This window comes from Canis lupus, chromosome 8 (assembly GCF_011100685.1).
Source record: "Canis lupus familiaris isolate Mischka breed German Shepherd chromosome 8, alternate assembly UU_Cfam_GSD_1.0, whole genome shotgun sequence".
In the NCBI taxonomy this organism is placed as follows: domain Eukaryota; kingdom Metazoa; phylum Chordata; class Mammalia; order Carnivora; family Canidae; genus Canis; species Canis lupus.
The window spans coordinates 11282822-11310028 of NC_049229.1; the positions used below are offsets into that span (position 1 = coordinate 11282822).

The 27207-nt window shown below is 37.6% G+C and overlaps 1 long non-coding RNA gene across 1 annotated transcript; it reads right to left on the bottom strand.

Annotated features, from left to right (window-relative positions):
- Positions 1 to 141: 141 nt before the first annotated feature.
- Positions 142 to 27207, bottom strand: LOC111096983. The gene is made up of 4 exons (XR_005363117.1): positions 27073 to 27207; positions 9456 to 9551; positions 8494 to 8576; positions 142 to 345 (listed from the first exon to the last, which is right to left on the bottom strand). It is a non-coding gene; the product is annotated as an uncharacterized LOC111096983 (long non-coding RNA).

The following is a 27207-nucleotide window of genomic DNA, read 5'->3' on the forward strand; positions in this document are numbered from 1 at the left end:
AGGTCTGATGGTAGATGGCAGCGACTGGGTCCCATGGCTTGTTCCTGACCTAAACTGGATTTAATTCTAGAACCCAGGTGGGGTACAAAGTGACCTTCTTTTCATTATCCATGTTTTTATTGTGATTTTACAGTGGTTTCAGTGAAGAACAGACTGAAAGAAATCTGTAGGGGCTTATCATCAAAGTCGGATATAGAAACATAGATATAAGCCACCTAGCAAGAAGCTAATTGTCTAGAGAAGAGGGAGTCCCAGAGCTGCTGCTTTTGTGTTTCTTGCTTCCTCTGCCACTCTTATAAGATCATTACCTTCAATATTTTTCAGATCAGTCTTCTCAGGAGTGGTCTGGAAAAACCAAAAAGCATAGAGAACAAACTTTGGTAGAAGAAATATAAGCGCACTTGGAGACCAGAGGTGGGGTAACTTTACCATGATCATGGCAAAGAAGCATCACATGATATTCAAGGTACCACTCAATTCTCCCATCCACATCAGCATGTACTGTGGCCCTGGATTCCCATCAGAGCCCCCATGCTATGATGCCTGGAGATTGAGGAGACCCTCTACAGCCACCTCAGATACAGCCTATAGGTTGTCAGATTGAGACCCCTGCAACTCATGAAGATATTTACATGCAATAGCCAGCACTGCAGAAGCAAGGAGGACCTACCTATTCTATGGTTAGATCCTGCTCCGAAGTAGGGTGAGGGATTGATAACTCCCTGGTCCTCCCTTAAACCCCGATTCTCACATAGCAAGCTATTATCAAACCCATAATGTATTTAAGAGAGTTCCCAGGGCAGATTAAAGAAAATCCATCATGTACTGTTAGGAGGAGACATTCTAAAAAATTTTCACCAGAGGAGAGAACAAGTACATAGTAAGCAAAGCCAACAGAACATCTGGAGACAGAGATGGCAGGGCTTAAATATTGGGTTAATAGTGACAGTCTTAGATGGGATTATTCTGCAGATAGCAACAGAAAATCCACTGTAGGAATATCTACTGTTTACTGAAGAAAACATTGAGCCAGGCAGGTTTGGGTTAGCATCTTCACAATGCAAGGATAGAGTCAGCCTTTGCGATTCTCTTGATCTTCCCCTGATGGTCACAGAATAGTTGCCATAACTCCAGGCATCATGACTTCACAAAGCCATTCCCAAAGGCAGCTAGCAGAAATCTTTTATTAATTATACCGTAACTAACATTTCTTGAGCTTTTACAATATATCAGAGGTTACCCTAAATACTTCGTATGTGTTTACTCATTTAAGTCTACAGCAGATAAGAAAAACCAAAGCCCAGGGAGTATAATTAACTTTATCAGGGATTCACAGACAAGAACTGGAAGAGCTGGGACTCAACCTCTGGCATTTTGGCTCTAGAGCCCTGGCAGTACCAAACCACCTCTCAACTAGGGAAGAAGAGATTGCCCAGGAGCCCCACAGTGGACTTTGCCTTAGCTTTATAGTTTAAACCTGAGCTACATGACCACCCTGGCTGTAAGGGAGCAGGAAATGCAAGTATCTGCCTATTTCAACCTAGAGAAACATGGAGATTGCGAAGGTCAGTTGAGTGGCTAACAACAGTATCTGCCACAATTACAAGAGAAACAATGGCCCTTGTCATAAGGGAAAGGTTCTGGTGCACTAAGAGCTTAGGTGAAAGTCCAGGGTCACAGGGCTTTTTGGCTTATTGCCACTGGGGGAAAAAAAAACAAGCTTCCACCCAAAAACAGACAGGAATAGCGAAAATGCCAGCAGCCCGACAGTCTTATCTCTCAGCCACTCACTGGAGTGTCTGTGCAGAAGCAGTTCGTAATAAATTATTCATCCTGATTTAATGGGGGAGGAAATCAAATGCAACAGGTGTGGTTCTTCCTGCTTGTTGAATGGCTTTAAAACAAGCTTTCAGATACTGGTTGCCTCCGGGAAAGTAGAAGGAGGACAAATCAGCTATATTTTAAGCTAATTACCAAAATGCTACAATACCTGTCAAATGGGGACATTGTGTTCTAGTATCAGTGGTCACAGACTAGAACTCTGGAAAGGAAGGAGGAGTATTACCTAAGCAATTTGCTTTACATATATACTGAAAAACCTCTCCGATGTCAGACATGGTCACATTCCAAATGTTACTGTAGCTACTTGTAAACTTGGGTAGAATCTCACTTTAATAAGCTTGAAGAGACTTCCAAATTGCTACATTAGATCCAAATCTCATTAAATTTGAAGCCTATTGCTATAATATACTAAAATATACTGTATTGTTTCCTGGGTTTAAAATTCACTTGTATAAAGCAAATGTTAGGTGCACGATTTATTTGCAAACGGCACATGTGGAAGGGAGGGAGGAGAGGGTGCCAAAGGATGTGTCTGCCTTGTGCCAACCCAAAACGATGCTACATCCTTCTGCAATGACTGTATTTGAATGCAACACAATATCTTAATGAAATATGACATGTTTTTCAAATGTTACGTGGAACTGTTTTGCAATTTTATAAATTGCACGGTTTTTTGGTTTTGCCCCAATTTTTCTGTCTCTTTTTTGGTCAGGAACTCATTGGATTAGTACCAACAGCTAAGGAATGCTATAAAATGAACAGGGTTTTGAATTGTCATTATCTACTCAGAAAATAAGGCTTCATTAAAGATAGTCTATAACTGGAAGATGCTTAGAGCTCGAAAACAAACCTACCCAGATCTGCTGCTTTCTCTCCCTGGCGCTGGAGAGAGCCATGGCTTCTACTGTCCCTAATCTCTTTGAGCCTCAGCTTTCTTATCTGCAAAATAGGGAACTGCACTTCTGTGATCCCTTTTGAAGTTGTGAGGCTCTAAAATTCTATGATTCTACATATCCTGGATCAGGACTTAACAGAATCCCCAAATTTGATAAATATCACTAAGTCACAACCGGCACGCTTTTCTTATGCCATTAAGAATATTTAACAAATCAGAGAAAATGCTATATGAGAAGGAAATATCTTTATCCAAAAAATGAATGATTAAAAGGATAAATATTTCTCAATGCTTTGTCTGAGATTTTTTTCCTCCACATCATTTCTACACTGATGATGTTAATATGTAAAACTCCTTCAAGGCATGGAAATAGCCTTGTTCACTTGGATGTTAAAATGGCATTTTCCCTACATTATGCTTTATGAATGGAAGGTTAATGAAATTGTGCATGTTTCAGTTTTCCCTCTGCAGGTTATTTTGTAACAGGGATGAGACTGTTCTGCCTTTAATTTGGTGTTTTATTAAATTAAATGTATTTCAAAGGAAAGGCCATTTTATTCCACTATTCTGCCTTATATTCACAAGCAAGAGGGCATGCTAACTGCTTCTCTTGTTGATTCTTTTAGAAGTCTCTTATTTCTGGTGAATGTGATATAAGCCCATACTTTATGCACAAAAGAAAAGCTATGAACTTTGTTTAAATCAAAAATCTTTAAACTAAGGCAAGAGCTTCCTTTTGGATTCCTATGGTTTGCTCTCATCTCATCTAAAAACAAAACAAAACAAAACAAAACAAAACAAAACAAAACAAAACAAAACACTTCAAATGTATCGACAGTTAACTCAATGCTTTTCAGCTAGGGGGATTAACATATTCCTTAACTAAGTGGTTCTCAGTTGGAGGTTATTGGCATTGGATGGAACAATATTCAGTTTGCATGACTGACCCATGCATTGCAAGGTATTTGGCACTCCTAGCTCCTACCCATTAAATGCCACAGCACCCTCTGATCATTGGGACGCTCATAGCAGCCCCCACATACATTTCCAGATGCCAACTTCTCTGAGAGTCCAAAGTGGAGGTATCTATCCCTCTGCAAAAAGGGGGTCTAGTAACAAGAGATTAGCTTTCAAAATCCCAAGGAGAGTCTGTGTTCACATGTGTCCTAACGTGGCTTTATCATGTCTTCAGTTAACATACCTTGGCGAATTCATTACTTCCTTGGTGACAACACGACAACACTTATATTAAGAGAAAAAGCATAAGAAAGGACCACTTTTGGGACGCCTGGGTGGCTCAGCAGTTGAGCTGCTGCCTTTGGCTCTGGGTGTGATCCCGGAGATCGGATAGGATGGAGTCTTGCATCAGGCTCCCCGCAGGGAGCCTGCTTCTCCTCCCTCTCTCTGTGTGTCTCTCACGAATAAATAAATACAATCTTAAACAAAACAAAAAAGAAAAGAAAAGAAAAGAAAAGAAAAAAAAAGGACCACTTTTAAGGATCACATGACTTATAAAAAATAATACAGTTTCCCTAAATTTTAAATAAGAATGGAAGTTTTCATTATGTAACTGTATAGAAAACATAGATTTATTTCTCTTTTGTACTACACAGAATAGACAGTGTCATCCACCATAAAATAACCCTTGAAAAGTAAAGATCCTGCATAATAGGAAACACAAGAGAATGAGTAGATTTTGTTTTCATGCTCCAGATTCCTCTGTGGTGTCAGGGTTTTGAATTCCAATAAAACTCAACAAATGGGCATTGAGTGCTAAATGAGACAGATGTCCTCTTGGGCTCTGGAATGTAAAAGATGAGTAAGACACGTTCTCTGCTTTTGAGGCTCACAGCTGTGCCTGGGAGACTAACTCTTGGATAACCAGAATGTAAAATAGTAAATATCACCACAGAGGTATGTTTACATGCTAAGGGGATCAGGTAAATGGATAGGTGGTTTCACCCAGGCATAGAAGGGTGTGGGGAGTGGGTGGGAGAGAAACAGAGACTAGAGGATCCAGAAAAAACACCTCAGAGAGAAGGTATCAAGTGAGTTAGACCTTGAAGGATAGATGGGTATTTGCTAGGTGGTAATGGGGTTGGGAATGAAATTCCTAGGAGAGAACAGCATGTACATGGTCCAAAAATGTGAAAGAGAACAGAAAAAAAATCCAGTGTGGTAGATTGCTGGTGGAAGGGTGGTAGAGGGGAGAATAGAAGATAAGTTCTAAGTGGCAGTGTCTAGAGGGTCTGGTATGCCAGGTGAAGAAGTTGGAGCTTTCTTACAGGTAGAAAGGAATCAATTTAGGTATTTAAGCAGGAAAGTAGAATAATCAGATTTATATGGGAACAAGAACCCTGATGACAATGCGGAAGATGGGTAAATGTAGACAGACTTCAACCCGGAATACTAGTTAAGTGAATTCACCTTAAAACTTCACTTTTAAACACTCATTCATAAGATTTGGGAAGCCAAATTAATCCATAGCAAATTAAAGGCAGGTAATATGTTGAGGATTTTCACAGTGAAAAAAATTTTAATTTTAATTCTAATTAATATACAGTGTTCTATTCATTTCAGGGAAACAGTGTAATGGTTCAAGAATTCTATACAGGGATCCCTGAATGGCGCAGCGGTTTGGCGCCTGCCTTTGGCCCAGGGCGCGATCCTGGAGACCCGGTATCGAATCCCACGTTGGGCTCCCGGTGCATGGAGCCTGCTTCTCCCTCTGCCTATGTCTCTGCCTCTCTCTTTCTGTGTGACTATCATAAATAAATAAAAATTTTAAAAAAAGAATTCTGTACATTAATCAGTGCTCATCACAATAAGAGTACTCTCTTAATCCCTTTTATCTATTTCACTCATCCTCTTGCCCACCTCCCCTCTGGCCACCACTCATTTGTTCTCTGTATTTATTATTTTCTTTATTTAAGATTTTTTATTTATTTATTCATAGAGAGAGAGGGAGAGGCAGAGACACAGGCAGAGGGAGAAGCAGGCACCACACAGAGAGCCTAACGTGGGACTCGATCCAGGGTCTCCAGGATCACGCCCTAGACTGCAGGAGGCGCTAGACCGCTGCGCCACCGGGGGTGCCCTGTTCTCTGCATTTAAAAGTCTGTTTTATCATTTGTCTCTTTCTTTCTTTGTTTATTCTTTTTTTGTTATTTCTTAAATTCCACAGATGAGTGAAATCATATGGTATTTGTCCTTCTCTATCTGATTTACTTCACTTATCCTTATACCCTCTAGGTCCACCAGGTTATTGCAAATGGCAAGATCTCATTCTTTTTTATGGCTGATTAATAATCCATTGTGTATATATACACCACTTCTTTTTTATCCATTCATCGATGGATGGACACTTGCGCTGCTTCCATATTCTGGCTATTGTAAATAATGCTACAATAAACATAACGGCGCATATATATTTTCAAATTAGTGTCTTCATTTTCTTTGGGTTAAATACCCAGTAGTGCTATAGCTGGGTTGTATTTTTAACTTTTTGAGGAAATTCCATACTGTTTTCCAGAGTGGCTGCACTTGTTTGCTTTCCCACCAATAGTACAAGAGGGTTCCCCTTTCTCCACATCCTTGCCAACACCTGTTGTTTCTTGTGTTGTTGCTTTTAGCCATTCTGACAAGTGTGAAGTGATAGCTCACTGTAGCTTTGATTTGTATTTCGCTGATAAGTGATGATGAGCATCTTTTCATGTGTCTGTTGGTCATCTGTATGTCTTCTTTGGAGAAATGTCTATTCATGTCTTGTGCCCATTTTTAAATTGGATTATTTGGTTTTTGGATGTTGAGTTGTATAAGTTCTTGATATATTTTGGATACTAATCCTTTATCAGATATGTCATCTGCAAATACCTTCTGCCATTGCATAGGTTGCCTTTTTGTTTTATTGATGATTTTCTTAATTATGGAAAAGCTTTTTATTTTGATGTAGTCCCAATAGTTTAACTATACTATTGTTTCCCTTGCCAGGGAGAAATATCTAGAAAATGTTTCTATGGCTGATGTCAAAGAAATTATTGTTCACCACTACAAATTTTAATGATTTTCCCTACTCCTAATATTCTGAGTGTCAGCTCCAACTACTTTTTTTTTTTTTTCCTAAACAAGGAAACATGAAACAAACAAACAAAAGACTTTTAAATACAGAGAACAAACTGGTGGTTGCCAGAGGGGACATGGCTGAGAAGATGAGTGAAATAGTTAAAGGGGATTAAGATCCAAATTCATTGGGCACCAGAACGGTTTTCATGACAGTTGTACCACTGTGGTAGAGATGGCTAGTTGCTCCCCTCGACTTATGCTCCACATTCCATAGAACGTAGTTGTTGCTGATACATCACTACCTAGCTGGTCACTATGTTTCCCAAGCTCCTTGCTTCTAGGGGAAGCCATGGGACCAATTTTTTTTTAAGATTTTATTTATTTATTTGAGAGAGAGAACACAAGCTGGGGTAGGGAATGCAGAGGGAGGGAGAAACAGACTTCTCACTGAGCAGGGAGCCCGACTCGTGGCTCAACCCTGGGACTCCAGTATCATCTGAGCTGAAGGCAGATACTGAATCGACTGAGCCACCTAGGCACCCCCATGGGACCAATTTTTGCCAGTGGAATATGAGCTTTGGTTTTCTGTGAGCTGAGTGCCCTCTCCATAATTTCCTCTTCTGCCAGCTGAATGCAGATGACAGGGACAAGGCTTCAGGGAGCAACAGAGCTACAATGTGGAAAAGCTAATGTCCCTGAGTCATAACATGGAAGAAAATTAGGGAAGAGGAACACCTTCATTATATTATTACATGAGTGAAAATAAACTGAGATGCTTAGATCTTTGTTTCCACAGTCTAATACAGCTGTGCTGCCTTTCTTTCTTGCCTTGGATTTAAAGAGCAGAACAAGAAAGCTTAAAGCTTGAACCTCTCACACCCTGGTAGGTTACCCAATGTTGTTAAAAGATTGTGGTAACTATCTCAATTTCACTCATTTCCCACACCAACTGTAGCTCCCTTGTTTTATTTAGCATAACAGAATAACCAGAAGGTGTTGTAAACACAGAGTATGTTTGTAAACACATTGTTCTCATGCCTTCTCAAAATTCTTGAAAATTCAGGAGGAAAAAAAACAGCAGAGCTTTGAGCTTTGTAGCACCTCTCATCTGTTAGCACTCTCCATTCTAATCCAACTTATGTTTAGATTTTACTTCCTATTTTATGCCTCCACCTGCTAAATCACAGCCACCTTTGGTGTGAAACCCAGCACCTGTTTAATGGGCTTGTGAGAGAGGACACAGCTGTTTTCAGTAGTAAGCAAAAGCATAATACACCTGGGAAAAGACAGAAAGCCTGTAAAGGACAGAAGCTGAGAATTTGAAGAGTTGCCTATACTACGACCTACTTGTGGACTACGTCACTGATGTGGGCAACTGGGATCCATCCCAAAGAGCCACTAAAGTGAGACATATAGAATGCACCTGGAGTCATCTGCCCAAAGGATAGAAGGATATTTATCCAAGAGTAACCCTGTGGGTTGGTAAGACCCCTATTGGTCAAGTGTTGCCCTGTGGTTTGGTAAGACCCCTATTGGTCAAGAGTTGCCCTATGGGTTGGTAAGACCCCTATACTTCCAGGTTTCACATTCATAAGGGCCAATTCTAAGAGGTATACCATGCTCAGGTGTCAAAGAAGCCCCATTAAAGGGAGGCGAGAATAAAAGAAAGGGCTCCAACAGTATCTGATACAGACCTCAATGCTAGGAAATGCAGGTGGGACTTGAATCCAAACCTTCTGGTACCATTTCACTGCCCACATGCCACAGCTCATTTGGCCTGGGGGAGAGAATACAGGCCTGAGAGTTGGAACACTTGCCTCTAATTCTATAATTGCTGCTACTGGCTACTTGACCTAGGCAAACCATTTAATATCTGGACTTCAATTTCCTTCTTTCTAACATAGGGATACCAGACTAATTCATTATTTCCCAACATATGTCCAATGGTAATGTTGCAGAATGTTAATTAACAGGTATAGCTGGGAAGAAAAGGTTTTCTGTCCAGATAAGATTGGTAAATGGAACTAATGAAGTTATAGTTCTGGACGGTTATAGAATCTGTCCAGATTCTTCCACTAATGGATATCTCAGAGTCTTTATAATATATATTACACAAGTTCCTTTATTTGAGAAATATCTCACAGAAGTAGGTTGTTTTTTGTTCTCATATTTATTGAGCACTTACTGTTTGCCAGGAATCGTGCCAAGAATTTATCATGTTTTTAAAAAAATTCATTTATTTTTTAAAAACAGTATTCATAAAAACAAAAAACAAAAACAAAACAATATTCATTGAGCTCTTGCTATGTGTATCACATTGTTCCTGGCACTAGATGTACCTCCACAAATAAGACAAAGTCTTGATTTTTACCTGGAGGTAAGACAGAGAGCAGAAAGGCAATAAACACATGCATGAACAAAAAAAATAGCATGTATCATTTCATCTTATTCTCACAACCACAAGTGAGACAGGAACTTTTAAAATTATGCCCACCTCATAAATAGTAAAACTGAGGATTTGAGAGGGTAACATTTAAAATCATAGAGGTAGAAATAACAGAACTAGGACCATATCTGAATTGAAGTCTGCTTGACTTAAAGGTAGACATCAGATGCACGGCAATGAAATCATCAGTATTCTGGGTCTCTTACATACCTTGTCATTGATCCATGTTCAGCTCATGCCCATAACCAGTATGGTCTCAAAAACTCTGCTCTATTGTCTCCTCCCTCATCTTGAAGGTCAGTGCCCCTGCAAAACACCAGTTTGAGAACCAACACACCAGATAGTCTGGAGGAAGGATCTTCCATGCCTAATGAGACAAGTGACAGCAAAAGATTTTGCTCAAATAACGGCTGAGATTCGGAACTCAAATGATTGAGAAGTGACAGTATTGCAGAGTATGGCATAAAATATAAGGAATTATGCCTTTCAACAATTCTGAATAGACTTACATTATTCTCTTCTTACCATAATAATTAAATGTTTTCTCTACGAAAAGTAAATGATGTTGTGGAAGTTCTTGCAACTTTAATAATCTAAGGAGTGACTTGTCAATGATAAGCTGATTTAAAAAGCATATACTTTATCTTGACAACTTGCTTTGAAGAAAATAAAAAATCCAGGGCCTGATTTTAATTATCCTTTGGTCTATGATATCACTATCAGAAATAATAAAGTAGGGAAAGGAGGATTATACTTTCTGTATACGGCCTATTGAAATGCTCAGAATGGTTGAATATTAGAAATAAGAAATATCCTTTGAAGGTATAAACTATTTGTATGTAGATGACACTTTCTTAAGTACTTTGTTATTTTTACCATTGAAAGACTCCTCTTAAAACTTCATCTAGATCTAATCTGATTTTAAAACTTCCCAGTCAAAAGGAATTTGAGAGTTATAGTTCACATAAAATCTCCATAGTATATGGAAACATCTCACACACACACACAATATTATCTTATCTTTATATAACAAAGTAGTTGGGTTTGAAAAATGGAAAAAACAAAAACAAAACAGATCTGTTTTGGTAAATTTTCACAGTAAAAGGTCACAAACCATTAAAACAATACAAAGTAATCTTAAAAGATGGGACCCTGATCATCTGAGGCCTTTAGAACCACATTTCCACTAGTGTTGGGATCTAGGGGAAAAAAATATAAGGAAATTGTAACAGAATGGATCCTTTTACTTTCACTGATTTACATTCAGTGGGGTCATTCTCTTTAGGTGTGCACTATGGAAAGGAAGGGGAAGGGAAAAGGAGCAAGGGAGTCAATGTGTTGACCATTCACCATAGCCCATGTGTTGTTGTTTTTAACACATTATTTTATTTAATAGGGCTAAGGCAGGAACCATGTATCTTTAATTTCTGACTGAGATGCAAGTAAAGGTGACTTGAAATGTGTGGGAAACTGTGGTGGGGTACTATTAAAAGCCCTAACACTTATAGACTCATCATTAGCCCCGAAGGCAAGCTAGAGAAACTAGCTCTCTCCTTCTCCACAAGAAAATATGGTCATCTGTGAGCAACCTCTTTTGAATAACCAAGGCTTCATCCAATGTGGAGTAATTTTACAATATTCAAGTAGGTGATCAAGGGAAATGCATCCTCTGATCTAAACAGGTCATAACAGAAAACTAATTGCAGATGATTGCAAAAAGAAAAGGACAGGGTGTATGGATAGTGTGATAGAAAACACATTATGAAGCCAAGGCCGTCTCATTAGGTCTTTGAAATTATTGATTCAGGATTCCTGGGCCCTGGTTAAGAGGAAGTAAATGTTAAGCTATAATTCTCATTGTACACAAGGAGGAGGCCATTTGCTAGCCATACAAGAATACTTTGGATACTCATGTAAAGTTGTAAAGAAGGGAAAAAAAAACCTTGCAAAAGAAACTTTCGCCTGTCCTAGTAGAATAAAATCAGAACTGTTAACGGCTTTCTAACAATTACTGGAATAGTAAAGGTCTGGTGTTTTGTTGTACGGTAAACTTAGTGCAACAACACGCCCTACACTTTGATCATTTTGATACTTACACTTTGATCATTTTGATCCTTTCTACCTTGTTGTCACCAAGTTTAGACACCACCTCTCCCCACTCCACCCCACCTGGGGTCAAAAACCTACCTCTAGTCTGAGATAGCCTACTTTTTCATGAAGAATCACAAATAGAACATCTCTTACTCTGCAAGCCTATAAAAGTGGTCATTAAAAGGAACTACCCATAATAGGTACAGGTGGCTAATTTTTCCTTTTATTAATCTATCAAATATATATTGAGGAATTCTCATGTCTTTACCAGAATTATTCTTGTCTTCTCTGTAGTGCTTTCAGTTTAATGTTAAGTGGTGAATGAAGTCAAAGCAAACCACAGTATCATAGTTAATGGGGCAGATACAAAGTCTAGGAGCACAGAGAATAGATGCTTAAGAAGACCTTGGGAAGGCAGTGAAAGTTTCCCCAAGTTGCCAAGCAATAATAACTATGAAGAGATTTGAGTAAAAATTTTTCTTTATGTACATTGTTCTCTTGATGTCCAAACATACAAAGCTCCTTTTGGAAATCTACTATACTTCTTTTCCCTGAATACTGCCAACTCTTGTGGTGGGTTGAATGACTCTGGCCCTGAGGACATATTGGTGGCTTATTACGGAATGAATGTTTGTGTCTCCTCAAAATTCATATATTGCAGTCACTCTCCACATTTTGATGGTATTAGGAGATAGGGCTTTGGAAGGTTATTTGGTTTAGAAGAGGTCATAAGAATAGAGCCCACATAAATGGGCTGAGTGTTCTTATAAGAGTTATGAGAGATTATTTCTTCTTTCTCTTCTGTGCCATGTGAGGATACCACAAGAAATCAGCAGTCTGCAATGCAGAAGAGAGCTTTCAACAGAACCTGACCGTGTTGGCTCCTAGATAATTATAGACTTGTAGCTTCCAGAACTATGAGAAATAAGTTTCTGTTTTTTTATCAGCTACCCAGTCTGTGGTATTTTGTTTTAGCAGCCTGATCTGACTAAGACACAACCTCTTGCTTACCTTCACTTAGTCTTACAGGTCACATTGGTTACATGCTGTCTGAATCCTTTTCCAGGCTTGTTACAAAGGCAGTGCTGGGCACAGATCCAGCCGAAGAGCTTGGCCTTCATTATTTTCTTAACCAAAGCACAATGTCAGCTTTGTCTCTTTTATTATGCTGATAGCCAGTACTAATCAAATTTAACATTTTTGTCCTTCTATTCATTTTCTATAGCTATCATTCCTTCGTTACTTCATTACCTACTTCCTCAGAAGAAATAGTTTTTATTCAAGGAGGCAGGGGTGGCGGTGGAGAAGAAGCTGATTGCAAAAGATTTATCCAAGCAGAAATTCACATAAAATCAGTTAATATCAATTCAACAAAAACTTGAGTGTCTATTACGTGCTGAGTAGAGGCAATTTAAATTTGGGTGTACACACTGACATATATGCAAATAAATGGATGCAAAACAACCTACAGATTTAATGCAATCCCTATTAAAATGCCAACAGCAATTTTCACAGAACTAGAACAATCCTAAAATTGGTATGGAATCACAAAAGACCCTGAATAGCAAAAGCAATCTTGAAAAAGAAAAAACTGGAGGTATCACAATTCTAGACTTCAAGTTATATTACAAAGCTATAGCAATCAAAATAGTATGGTACTAGTACAAAAATAGACATGTAGATCAATGGAATAGAATAGAAAACACAGAAATAAACCCACAATTATATGGTCAATTAATCTTTGACAAAAGAGGGAAGAATATACAATGGGAAAAAGTCTCTTCAATGATGTTGGGAAAATTGGACTGGAACATGCAAAAGAATGAAACTGGACCACTTTCTTACACTACATACAAAAATAAACTCAAAATGGATTATAGACATGAATATGAGACCTGAAACCATAAAAATCGTAGAAGAGAACACAGACAATAATATTTCTTATATCATCCATAGCAACTTTTTTCTAGATGTGTCTCCTGAAGCAAGGGAAACAAAAGCAAAAACAAACTATTAGGACTGCATCAAAATAAAAAGCTTCTGCACAGTGAAGGAAACAATCAAACTAAGATATTACTTACTGAACGGGATAAGATATTTGCAAATGTTATATCCAATAATGAGTTAGTATTCAAAATATATAAAAACTAATACAGTTCAACGCTAAAAAAAACCCCAATAATCCAATTAAAATAGGCAGATGACATGAACAGATATTTTTCTCAAGAAGACATACAGATGGACAATAGACGCATGAAAAGATACTCAACATTACTCATCATCAGGGAAATAAAAATCAAAATCACGATGAGATATCATATCACACCTGTGAGAATGGCTAAAATCAACAATACAAGAAGCAGTAGGTGTTGACAAGGATGTGGAGAGAAGGCAACCATTGTACACTGTTGATGGGAGAGCAAAGAAGTGCAGCCAGTCTGGAAAACAGTATAGAGTTTCCTAAGAAAGTTAAAAATAGAACTACTCTACAATCCAGCAATTGCACTACTAGGCATTCACCCAAAAAATATGAAAATACTAATTCAAAGCGATATATGCACCCCTGTGTTTATTGCAGCATTATTTACGGTCACTAAATTCTGGAAGCAGCCCGTGTCTCCCGAAAGATGAATGGATAAAGAAGTTGTGGTATATATATCCAATAGATTATTATTCAGCCATTAAAAAGAGTGAAACTTTGTTATTTGCAACAACATGGATGGAGCTAGAGAGTATAATGCTAAGCAAAATAAGTCAGAGTAAAAAACAAATATGATTTCACTTATATGTGGAATTTAAGAAACAAAACAAATGAGCAAAGGAAAAAATAGAAGAGACAAATTAAGAAATAGACTCTATTTATTTAAAGAGAGAGTGTGTGTGCACACATGAGCGGGGTTGGGGGCTAGGGGCAGAGGAAGAGAGAATCTTAAGCAGGCTCCACGCCCAGCACAGAGCCCCATGTGGGGCTCAATCTCATGACCCTGAGACCATGACCTAAGCTGAAATCAAACGCCAGGGGCTTAACCAACTTAGCCACCCAGGCACCGCCAGACTCTTGACTATGGAGAACAAATTCATGGTTAGCAGAAGAGAGGTGGGTGGGGAGGATGGGTGAAATAGGTGAAGAGGATTAAGAGTACACTTATCATGATGAGCACTGAGAAATATAGAGTATTGTTGAACCCCTGAGACTAATATAACATTGTATGTTATATTGTACATCTGAGACTAATGTAACGCAGTATGTTAATTATACTGGAATCAAAATTTTAAGTTAAAAATAAAGAAAGACATAAGTAAATGAATGGAGGGTCGGATGGATGGATATGGATGGAAGAACAGTCGAACAGATAAGGCAGATACCTCTGCCTTCTAGAATCTCACCAATAGGAAAACACTTCACACCCCTAGTCAGATCTATGCCATAACTACAGTTGCCATGTTGTCTAAACCAGGACTGCCAAGTACTGGCATGTGTATGTGAATAAACTGACAGAATATTTGAAACTGAGATTGCCAGAGAACTAGGACTGAAATTCACTTTATCTATAACACAAAATAATGAAAGAACAAATTAATTTTGCCCAAGCAAAGAGAGATGTCTACACAAAGGAAGGGATATGTAGGTTGTCTGTAAAGTGTCAATAGGATTATTCCATCAAGCAACCAAGAAGGACAAAGCTCTGGGACAGAAAGAGCACTGTGAGCAAGGGCACAGAGCTGGGTAAGCCCATTATAGTGGTGCTGGAGGGTTAGGATTTGGCCCTGAGGCGCCAGGAGATGAAGCTCAGGAGACGGATTGAGTGGGACAGAGAGGGAGTTTTTGCTCCATAGAAAACGAGGAGCCATAGATGAAAAGTCATTTTAAACCTGACATGGGAAGCAGGGCAAGGGAGTCTGACAACACATTTTAAGCTCCAAAAGGCCAATAGCCATGTCTTCTGGTTCACCTCAGTTCCACAAATAAACATTAGAGCTTGAAAGAAGATTAGAAGTGATCTAGTGTCTAGTTCAACATCCCTCAGTCCAAATGAGAAAAATTAATGACCTAAAAGACTCACATAACTACTCAAATGACTCATGTACTAGTTAATGATAAAAGCAAATTCCTGCTTTGCCATTTACTATTTCTGGTTTTAGGCAAATTACTTAACCTTTCCAACTCTTAGTTTCCTCATTCATAAAATGGAAGATTGTTACTATGGTTCAGTGATAGTATACGTAAAATGTTTAGTAACACGCCTGATATGCAGGAAGAACTCAATATTAACAAAAATTATGATTAACAACAAAAATAATAATGACATTACTTCAAAATTCCCTCATTTTGTCTAATGCTCTTTTATATATGCTAGTAGTGTCCAATCCTGGTTGATCATCAGAATCACTCAGGGTGTTTTAGACAGTATAAATTTCCTGGCCTACCCCAAATCTACTGAATGTGAATCTTGAGGTAGTGAGAGAATCTGAACTTTGAAAAGCTTCCCAGATGTTCCTGACAACAAGAGCTAGGATTAAAAACAACTGGCTGTATTTACTTCTTTTCAAAGTTTATTTTCTTAGTCTTTGGATCAGAACATGGAATTTCCTACCATGTTTCAGTCCTTTAACTGTAGTATAGGAGCTGGGGTTGGAGGAAGGGTATTGCACATAACCCTGGGATCCCAGGAGCTAAGAAACACACATCTGTGCTCAAAAGAAAGGAGAGATTGGACGGCAAGACTGGAGATGGAATATTCATTACTGGCGGAAATGATTAATTATGCCCATTTTGCACATACATTTGCATGCCTCTTAATATAACATATGCAAATACATCTTTAATAGCATGACTTGTTTGCCAATGTTGAATGCTAACTGTAAATAATTTCTATTTTTTATAGTATTTAGGAAACTTCAATATGGCACTTGCTGGCAGACAGTTGCTGTCTCCTGGATTTAGCAACATATTAAGTAATCATTTCAGAAACATTTTTCACTTACTACTAACAAAAGATGTCTAGACAATGATTTGTAGTTGTCTATGGAAATAGAGGATAGGTAAAGCAGGAATAATTTAAATTTATGGAAAATTGAAAAATATGACCTATAGTTTCCATTTTTTTCTTAATAAGCATTTGCTAGTACAGAGCAAAACAAGCCATTAAAGGTTTTACCCCTTCTTTTAGGATCCTAGTGACTTTTTCTGATGATGTCACCAATAGCTAAGAAAATATGGGCAATAAGGGAGAGAAAATAGCTATGTGCCCTGGCAGTCAGCACCTGGGAATATTGATCACTGAATACCCCCCTGTTAACATCCCCCTCTCCCTGCCCTCCTCTTCCTCACCCTCAGCACTCAGTCCATTATTTTCAGTCTGTAGGAGAATCAGAAACACTTGTTTGACCTGCAGATTCCTGGGGCCTCACTTCTAGAGCTTCTACCTAGACAGCATATCTCAGGGTGAGTCTAGAGTAGGTCTAGGACTTTACATTAAGATCAGTACCCTCTTTCCCCAATCAACCCTGGGATTTTGATATAGACAGTCCTCAAGACACATTTTGAAAAACACTGCCCTGGGTCATCTAGAGTATTAGTGTGGCTCCTGATCCAGTGGCACCACCATCACCTGGGAATTTATCAGAAATGCACAATCTCAGAACCCTTCTAGCCTACTCAGTAAGAATCTGAATTTTAACAAGACTCCCTGGTGATTCATAGGCACATTCAAGTTTGAAAAGCACTGGTCTAAAGGAGGCATCTTCTTACCTCTTTGCACGTGTGAACCTATTTGTTTCCCCACAGCCTTTCTCTCCTAAATTACCTGGGATTCTTGAGTTCTCAAGGTAGGTCCCCAGATGAGTCAGAAACTCTGGAGAGTAGGCCCAGCAGTGTGCATTCTAACAAGCTCTTTAGTCCAGGTAATTCTAATACATACTAGAGTTTGAGAACCACCAGCATAGTTAAAGTTACTGGCCTGAATTTAAAAATGAAGCTCACTGGAATATTCAGCATCTTCTGTTGTATATAACAACATGTCATATGATATAAAGCAAATCACACAGACTCTTGCCTCATACTGTCAATCCTCCAGAATTAGTCAATCCCATAATATCTCCTGACTCCTACTTACCAGTGAAGAGGATGCTATGACAAATACAAGTGTCAGAGGTGATCTTCTCTTATAGTAATGAATGAAATGCCAGAATCTAAGAAGAACATAGGTAGCAGTGCTGTATAATGGTATCAGAGGATAAGTGACTCAGTTGAGTTTCAAATGAAAAATAACTTTCTGATCCAAAAACCTTAGAGGTTACAAATTAGCATTCTCTACTTTCTAGCAACTGACCCAACTGGAACAGCCTGATTGAAAATATCAAGGTTGAATGATGCTCAAAAGAGAGCCCCTGAACATGAACTGGGGTGCAGTGTAGTGGAAAGGTCAGGGAATTTATGACTGGGACACTGAGCAAGTCAATTTAAGTTGAATGCATCCACCTTTGTTTCACTCTTGTTTGGCCTTTGCAAAAGAATGTTAAACTTAATACTTAACCTAATACCAACTAGCTCTAACTCAGAAGTTTTTGTTTCCCTCTCGCCCCTCTCTCCATGTCTTCTGTCTCAAGCTCTATCTCCCAGTCTCTGGTGTCTTCCTTTATCTCTTCATCATACTCTATGTCCTCTGCCTCTGAGTCTCCCTAACTTCCCATTCCAATCTCTTTAATGAAAAGATTCAGCACACCTCCCAAGGGATGGGGGAGGAGGAGTGGATTGCAATATGGACAAAAGCAGAGAGGCTGCCAATAAGGTTTTTGTTGGTAATGTTGATTACTTTTTCTGCTGTTGGAGACTTGCATGTTATCCTGCTATCTCTGCTACCTTTTTTTTTCTTTTAATTTGTGAGTGTTTGCCATAGATCATTATCATGATAGTTCTTGATGGGGCTGGAGTACTAGTTTATCAAAATGTCAGAATAAAGACCAAAAGTCAAGCAAATTTGCTGCCATAAGAAGAGGCTGTAAATTTGCTGTCAGTTAAGAAATCCTTTCAAATTCAAAGTACAAGCCTAGCTGAAAGCATTTTTTAATAATTGTGACTGAATAAGTGTGAGGTTAGCCCAGTGTGTGTGCACTTTGATCTTGTGCCTTGTTAAATTTCTCAGTTTTAATAATTGGGGCCATTATTTATGCTCTGATTTCAGGAGCTATGCTATCATGGAATGCCTAAAATATAAAATCAGTTTCATTTTCTTAATTTCAATTGTTGAAACGCACACTATCCCCCTTTTATTCTTTTTGAATGTTAATAATGATCTACCCTGGAATAACTTCTTCAAGTCTTAATTATAGTTTGGTTGAAATACTGAACCATTTTAACATTGAAAATATTTGGCAAATAAGCCTGATAAGAGAAATTTTGTAAAAGTTCTCATCGTGTCTTGGATTTAAGCACAAAGAGAAGGAGCATGTGGAGAAAGACCTTTATCTCCTTGGAATTTTATGTCTTTCTGCAATACACAAAACAATGGAGTCACAGCAGACCAAAAAAAGGAAGGAAGAAAGATTTCCTCAAATCTAATTATCAAAAAGCAATTCATCTTGCTTGAGTATTTCAATCAACACATCCCTGAAGCCACTTTCTCAATTCGCCTTCCTGTCTGATGTATGGATTTGTGTCTTTGTGTTATCATTTGGAGAAACCTCTTAGCATACTGTGGAAAAAAAATGCTGTTCTGCTAATTTTATGTTTTATTTCTTAATGACCTACTTCTCTGCAGCAGTTTTAGTGGAATGGCTTAAGCTCAGTCTGACTTTTTGAGAGTCCTTTACTCTGTGGCAGTGACTCAGCTGGGGTAGAGCCAAGATGTTTACATGACTGTGATGGGGGGGAGGGGTGGTTACATTGCCTCAGCTTTTGCCACTTTTGGAGAGAGCTTTCAAATTGTAGGTACTCAGAATAAGTGGCATCATTAGTGGGTGTAGAATGCCCTAAGGATATGGGAGTGATTCGGAATTCTGGGATTCAGTGAAGAGAGTAAGATAGGGGCTCAGTTGTCTGAGGGAACTGGATTCAGTAGTAGAGCTAAACTGTGACCTTGGGTAAATCACTTGGCCTTAATTCTTACCTTTCAATAAGGTGAATACATGCATTTTCCCTTTATTGAAATACTGCAGTTATTAGGGCAGTACTGGCCAAGCACAAAGAAATCTTTTCACTCTAAGACAATTATTTTAGGTAATGTTTTGCTAAGGACTGCTTAACACAGGGAGCTTCAACCTAAGATTCTGTGCAAATTGAAAATGCCATAAAGGACATCAGCTCCTAACTGAAGGGGTCATTGACAGAATAATTATTTCATTTCCCTACAAAGGGAGATGAGCTGGGCTTTTTGTAAATTTGGTCTTTGAAACTAAAGTTGAAGTTGTATGCATAATTTAATCAGTCAGTATTTTGTAGCCTAGATCAAATGATCTTGCTTACATTAATATTTCCATCAAATGTGAATACTCTCAGTGAATCAGTGCAAAATGTAAATACTCAATTGAGTTTTTCCTATGTAGTCACTATGTTATGCATTGCTAGGTTTCCAGAACTTCGACCTTCAAAAGTTGATATTTTAGATAGTACTCTCCAATAGAACTTTCCATGGTGATGGAAATGCTCTATGTTGGTGCTAGCCAATACAGTTGACATTAGCCATGTATAGCAATTGAGCACTTGAGATGTGGCTAGTGTAACTGAGGAACCAAAACTTTAAATTTTATTTAATTTTAAGTAATTTAAATGTAAATAACCACATAAAGCTAATGATTTAGCTTTCTAAATCATTATTGGATAGCCATTTTAATCAAAGACAAAATAATGCTCATAAAACCATTAGTGCCCACCCATAAGGAGATATGTAAAGAAATGTCATTTTGGACAAAGGAGATCTTGAGCTGAACTTGGTAGGCTAGGGTAAGGCAGAAAGTGGGAGAGAAGAGCAGATATCCTGGACTGAGGGAGAAATAAACCAATGACATGAAGACAAGAAGAGCGTACTGCTTTATCTGAACGCTTAGGAGATTACCTTGATGGCTGCTGAAGATTCCTGCTAGAGCTGAAAGGAAAAAAGACTGGTGGTGAGGGAAGAAGGGAAGGGTGAAGGGAGAGCACCTATCATGTACCAGGCACTTCACAGGTATAATATGACTTAATCTTCACAACCAACTGATGTATGGTTACTACTGTTACCCTTCTTTTATGTCCAAGAAACAGATTCAGTGAAGTTATGTAATTTCTCCCAAGGTTGTAACCTAGAAAATAATGAGCCAAACTTTAGAACTCAGGTAACTTTCCTCCAGATACCATGCACCTTAACCAACTCCACTGCAGTGTTTGAGAATGCAGATTCTGGTATCATTGTTCTTCTGTCTCTCTTAGCTTATAACTATAGGCATCTATAAATTGAGGAGAAGAAAAGTACAACATTTAAGATCATTATGCTAGGGTTGTGTAAGATATTGCATGTTGAGCACCTAGCAGTGCCTGGCACATAATAAGGGCTCACTAGATCTTTGCCTAATCTTATATCAGAAACAGACTCAAAAGGCAGCAGAGTAGTTAGGAGTTGCTTGAGTAGGCATCAGGCAATAATAATTGCAGCTTCTTGAACTGAAGAGTGACATGTTGAAACTATTCTGTTACAAAGGACAAAAGACAGGGGTGCCTGGCTAGCCCAGTCTAAAGAGCATGCAACTCTTGATCTCGGAGTCATAAGTTCCAGCCCCATGTTAAGTGTAGAGATTACTTAAATAAATGAATATTTTTTAAAATAAAAAAAAAAGAGGGACAAAGGACAGAAGGGGAAAAAGGAAGGATGATTGGAATTAAGGAGGCCTCCACAAGTCAAATGTTCAACAGATGACAAAGTGTGACTTTATTTTTCCCCTAGACATAAAATTAATAAATATTCATTGGGGATAATTTTTAAATTTCAAAAGAGGACAAGGAAGAAAATTAAAATCTTCCACAATACCATATCTAAGAGATAATCACCATCAGTATTTTGATACATATCCATCCAGGTTTTTATGTTTTGTGTTTGTATGTGTTAATTCACATTTTAAATTTATCATATTTATCCACAGTAAAAGTCACACTTTTGGTATACTGTTCTATGAATTTTGGCTAACACACATTGTCATGTAATAAGCAGTAGAATTACAGTACAGAACAGTTCCATCACCCTAAAGATTTCCTTTTGCTGCCCTTACCCCTCTTAGCATCAACTGTAGCCCCTAATGACCACTGATCTGTTTTCTGTTCCTATAATTTTGTCTTTTCTCGAATGTCATATAGTGGAATTATACAGGATTTAGCCATTTGAGTCTGACTTCCTTCATAAGCATAAGGCATTTCAGATTTATTCATGCATGCATAAGTAGTTTGTTTCTTTTTATTGCTGAGTAATATTTCACTGTATAGATGTGCCACAGTATATTTCCATTCACCAGAAGGACATTTGAGTTGTCTCCAGCTTTTAGCAATTTGAAGAAAACCACTGGAAAATAAATGGATTTGCTGGATCATATGTTAAGTAAATGTTTATAAGAAAATGCCAAACTCTTTTTCAAAGTGGCTGTATCACATTTGCATGTCCACTAGCAAGTCTAAGGGTTCTAGTTGCTCCACATCCTGACAAGCACTCTGATCAGTATGATTAGGTTTTTCTAAGCCACTCTAATAGATATGTGGTGGTATCTAATGGTGGTTTAATTTTAATTTCCTTATACTAATGTTGAGTATCTTTAGATGTGTTTTTTTTACCTTCTAATAGAGAAAATGTTATTTCTCCTTCTCCAAATATATGCCTTTTATTTCTTTTTCTTGACTTATTGCATTGGCTAGGACCTTAAATATGATGTTGAATAGGAATGGTGAAAGCAGACATCCTTACCTTGTTGCTACTTAGGGAGGAAGTATTCATTCTTTCACTATTGGATATGTTAGTGGTAGGTGTTTTTGTAGATGTCCTTAATTAGCTGTAGGAATTTTCCTTCATTTTCTAACTTGCTACAAGTATCATGAATAGGTGTAGATTTTTTCCAAGTGCTTTTGTGTAAATGTTGAGAAGATTATATGATTTTTCTTCTTTAGTCTGTTGATATGGTGAATTACATTGATTTTTTAAAAATTTTATTTGTTTATTCATGAGAGTCACAGAGAAAGGCAGAGATGTAGGCAGAGAGAGGAGCAGGCTCCGTGCAGAGAGCCTAATGTGGGACTCGATACCAGGACTGTGGGATCACATCCTGAGCCAAAGGCAGACGGTCAACCACTAAGCAACCCAGGCATCCCTACCTTGATTGATTTTCTAATGTTGAACCAGCCTTGCATTCATTCCCAGTATATATCCCACTTTGCCATAGTATACTGTCTTTTACATATTTGTTGTATTTACTTGTGTGTATGTATATTTTAATTTACTTGTGTATGTATATTTTTAAAAACAAAACCAGAATGGTACCATATATGCTTGTTTGTAGTCTCTTTCTGAAAACTCCTATTTTCTTTAAATGTAGAAGAAAAACATGTTTGCAGAGTTCCTTCTGATTACTTCAATAGGTTAATTTTTTCCCTATTTTCTCTTAGTAGAGGAATAGATAGTTTTTATGTGTATTTCAGTGTCATTAAATTCAAAACCTGGAATAAGAAATTTCCAACTCACACAAACCAACTCTCAGCTGATAAACTTTGAAGAGATCCATTTACATCTTGAAAAAATATGAAGAGAAAACTAAGTTCTGAAGGCCATTACAAATGCTAAGAGCAAAAGGATGAATGTAGACCTTGAAATGCAGCCACTCATCAGGGATCTAGGGAGTCCAAAATATTTATCCTGTGATAGTTGCCTTAAAAAACCTGAATATACGACAGCTCTGGTATTTGTGAAGTAAGTTATTTTTCTCCCGTTAAACTACACTTGTGTAAATAGATATCGGTGTAGGTATACATATGCATATACACAGGCTTGAAGAGAGCATCAACAACTTTTTGATAAATTTTATTTGGAAGTGTTTTTTTTGTTTGTTTGTTTGAGGTCTTCCCTGGACAAGTAAGTAAGTTTTTAGATTTTTTTAAAAAAATATATAAATGTGAATGTTTTCTACTCCAGAAAAAAATGCTTTCAAGAGTAATATGCTCTAGGAACCCACTTTAGGCTGATATTTAGAATTCCAAAAATCTGAGTTTTTTCCAAGTGTTATTTTAGAAAATACAATCTAGTTATTCTTCACATCCTTGTAAAGAAAATGGCATTGCTTTATTTTATATGTGAGACCAAGTTCAAGATAATGGTAAATCTTGCCAAAGGCCTCAAGGACACTAAGCATGAAATTTGGGAGGAGTTATTTTTGGGTTTTGTTTTGTTTTAGTGTCTCTCATTCCCAGTCTGGGTTAAGATGGGTCTGGGTCTCTCAAAGTGTTTGCATGAGAGGATGAACTTCAATGTTTGCATCGTTTCCCCTGTTTTACACTCTCCTCGCATAGACCACAGCTGAGACTTTTAGAGAAAAGGCGCTTTGGGCAAGTGCAAAGTGGTATTGTCATGTTGCTACTGGAGCTGTCTGTGAGAGCCAAGAAAATAGGACAGAATAAAAAGGAAGTAAAATAAGTCATAGTGAAACCTTCTCCCTCAGAGGAAGGAAAGCAAACATTGAAATATTGCTTTTTCCTGGCTGCTTATTAAAGGGGAAATTTGCCTACTGTGCTGGAAGAGTCTTTTATTCATCGTTCTGTTGATGCAGAGCATCCAAGTTGAGGTTTGTTTTTGTATGCATAACCCATTCTGTTTCTTAAGGTGAACTCTACTGACAGTAAGTATTGAACAGATCCAGCATTTCTCTGATTGCAGGAGATGTTGATTTGTTTTAATCATGCAATAATTTATACTAAACCAATTCCCCCGAAACAGTCTAATTTGAACATGTTTTGCTGCAAAGTCTATCCAAATTTCTGAAATATATGAAGTCATTGTTTATATGAGAGTGGAAGTCTTATTTTTAATATGAATCAGTTTGTTTGAAATAAGATGCTATTTGGATATTTTGTGGAACTGACATAATTTTGTTACTTTCAGAAATGTTTAGGTACAGCATATTATAAATTAATTAACTGATATGAAAACCTTGAATTTATAGGTATAGAATTGTAGTGTCACATTATGCAATTAAATACCCTGCATTCTATTTTCACAAGTATAAGGTCATTGGTCTAAATTGCAATTATATAATTTCTGTTATGATTGTTAGTGATTGGTATAATTTGACTAATTATTGCCTAAACAATGGAAGTTGGCTGGGACTCAAATTGCAACAAATGCTTTTTTATATGAGAAGAGCAAAGAAACTGAATGCTTTTCTTCTTTTGTCATTCATGACGATGGGCTGCAATTAATCATAAATATTGCACTGGGGGGGTGTAGAAAGCTTTCTTTATTTGCCGGGATCATCTTTCTTGAACAGGATAGAAGGAAACCCTCCAGAGAAAAATAAATGATCATGTTTAGAGAAACATCACATTGACTGACTAATTGGAAGGATAGTGGAAAAATCCCACAGGAAATAGTCTGGAGCCTGTGACTTTTATAGTCAATACTCTTCTTAGACAGAGCAAACATTCCTTTTAATGGCATAAAAATCCATTTAAATTGAAAGTACCATCTGCCCAACCTTCTTATCTGACCACAGGGTCATGAATAACCATTGTTAGATAAGGAAATAATAAAAATGTTTTGTAAAACACAGGATAAACTTGTGTCTAAACAATTACCTTGCAATTACAAATTTGGACACACTGCCTTTTGAAAAGGCACTTGTACTTCAGGCAACTAAATACTACATAATTTATTAAAACTGTCTTAGCCTTTCCAACTTTTTCCAGTAATTTCTTCGTCTGTTTTGACCACAAGCTTCGAATAAATTGGTGATAAGAGAACTTGGTTATTGTCATTCCAAAGGCATGGAAATCTGTGTGATTGCAGATAACATAGAACCCCACAATTTAAAATAGAAAGGTTAGGGAAGAAAATAGTATGTACTATTCAGCTGCACACCCTGTTAGAGATTGCACAGGTTCTTAGTATTCCCAGCATCACTACTGGGGCTGAGGAACCCACTGGCCCCTAGAGGTGAGCAGGATAATATAAGGATCCACTGATGAGATGCTTCTGGGACATCCCAGGCTTAGAGTTGTCAACAAGTTTCTATTGCAGAACTCCTCTAGGCAGTGAGGTTTTCCCAATCAAAGTGACAGGAGTGAGAATTCAATCTCTCTTATGGCCACTTCCCACAAATTCTAGTAGAGTCATACTGTCTTCCCCAGTGCCTTGCAAGGAGACTTGTTATTTGGAGTGTGTTCAAAGAGGCCATAATTGCATGTCCCTAAATGTATCCTCAATGGCAGAGAAATTCTTATTGAAAGAATAAGAGGGCAAGTCTTCCATGCTAGTATCACATTCCCAAATTAATAGTACAATTTCTGAAAAATTGAATGAAATAGATTCCCTTTAGTACCATACAATGTAGCCTAAATAAAAATGTAAATTCCTCATTTAAACCTCATTTGAACTTTTACACTGCTTACCTTAGAGATTGTCTCATTACCTTAGCAACTAAGGACAGGTAGGCAGAAACAAGCTAACCATTGTAGAGCTGGACTTTGTAGAAACAAAAGAGGCCTTTTGGGAGGTGGTATATAATACTGTTTAATTTTTTTGTGTATTTTTTTTTATTGGAGTTCGATTTTATCATATTGTTTAAATATGTCAGATCTGGAACCCTACTGCATAGGTTAAATTCTTATCCTGCAATGAAACCTTAAGGAACTTGCTTAACTTCTTTGGACCTCAGTTTCCTCATTTGTAAAATGGCATATATAATCATACCCATCTCAGAGGATTATTATGAAGACTAACCAAGATCATTCATGTCAAATTCTTGATAAATTTTAGCTACCACTGGGTATTTATCTACTTTAGTATTCATTTTTCTGGCTTTTCAGACACCAGGATTATTCAGCATTATTATTAGTTGAAACTGTTATTGAGAATTATCTAACTTACCCAAATTCTGAATGCCTAAACAATTCTAGAAAAAGCCATTTACTCTTTAGACACAAAATAGCCACATTTCCAATAAAGACCTATCTATTTTTCTCTCAACATTGACAGAATATTCTCACACCATAATTATACCCAAAGTTATTTAAGTGGACCCAGAGCCTCTAAGAAATTAGGTAAATGCAAACTTTGCAGGCCATCTAGCACTCTGATGATTTCTGGAGGTCATGATTATAGACATCCCTGGCATACTAGGAACATACATACTCATTTGTCTTGGTAGAGAGAGCTTTGTAGTGCCACAGTCTCCTTTCAGGCTCACAGACTATTTTCTTCATTTTAGAAGATGTAGTAAAATGTGAAGGGAGAAGATATTTGAGTACATAGCACTAGTATATAGCCTAGTACTCACCTGGCCTTTGTTGGGTTGTCAGTGGTTTGGTTCTGGGGCTCATATTTTGAGTTATGTGTGGATTAGAGATTATTGCCTGGCATTTTTTAAAGCCAGGATGGAAAAAGTTACTTTGTTTTTTTTTTTAGGTCATAACATTTATGAATGTTATTGAAGATTAGTATGGAATATAAAAAAAATTGTTTTCCTTAGAATTCTTGACCTAAAAAAGTAACCTTTTCATTTTAACTTCTGAGCTTACCTTGCAATACAAGTAAATAGACTGTAGCAATATTATTCTCCTTAGCTGCAGCAGAAAACATTTTATCTTTCTTGGATGCTGTAAAATCGTAAACTGGAGGAGTCAAAGTCAATTTATGAACACTCCAAGATCTTG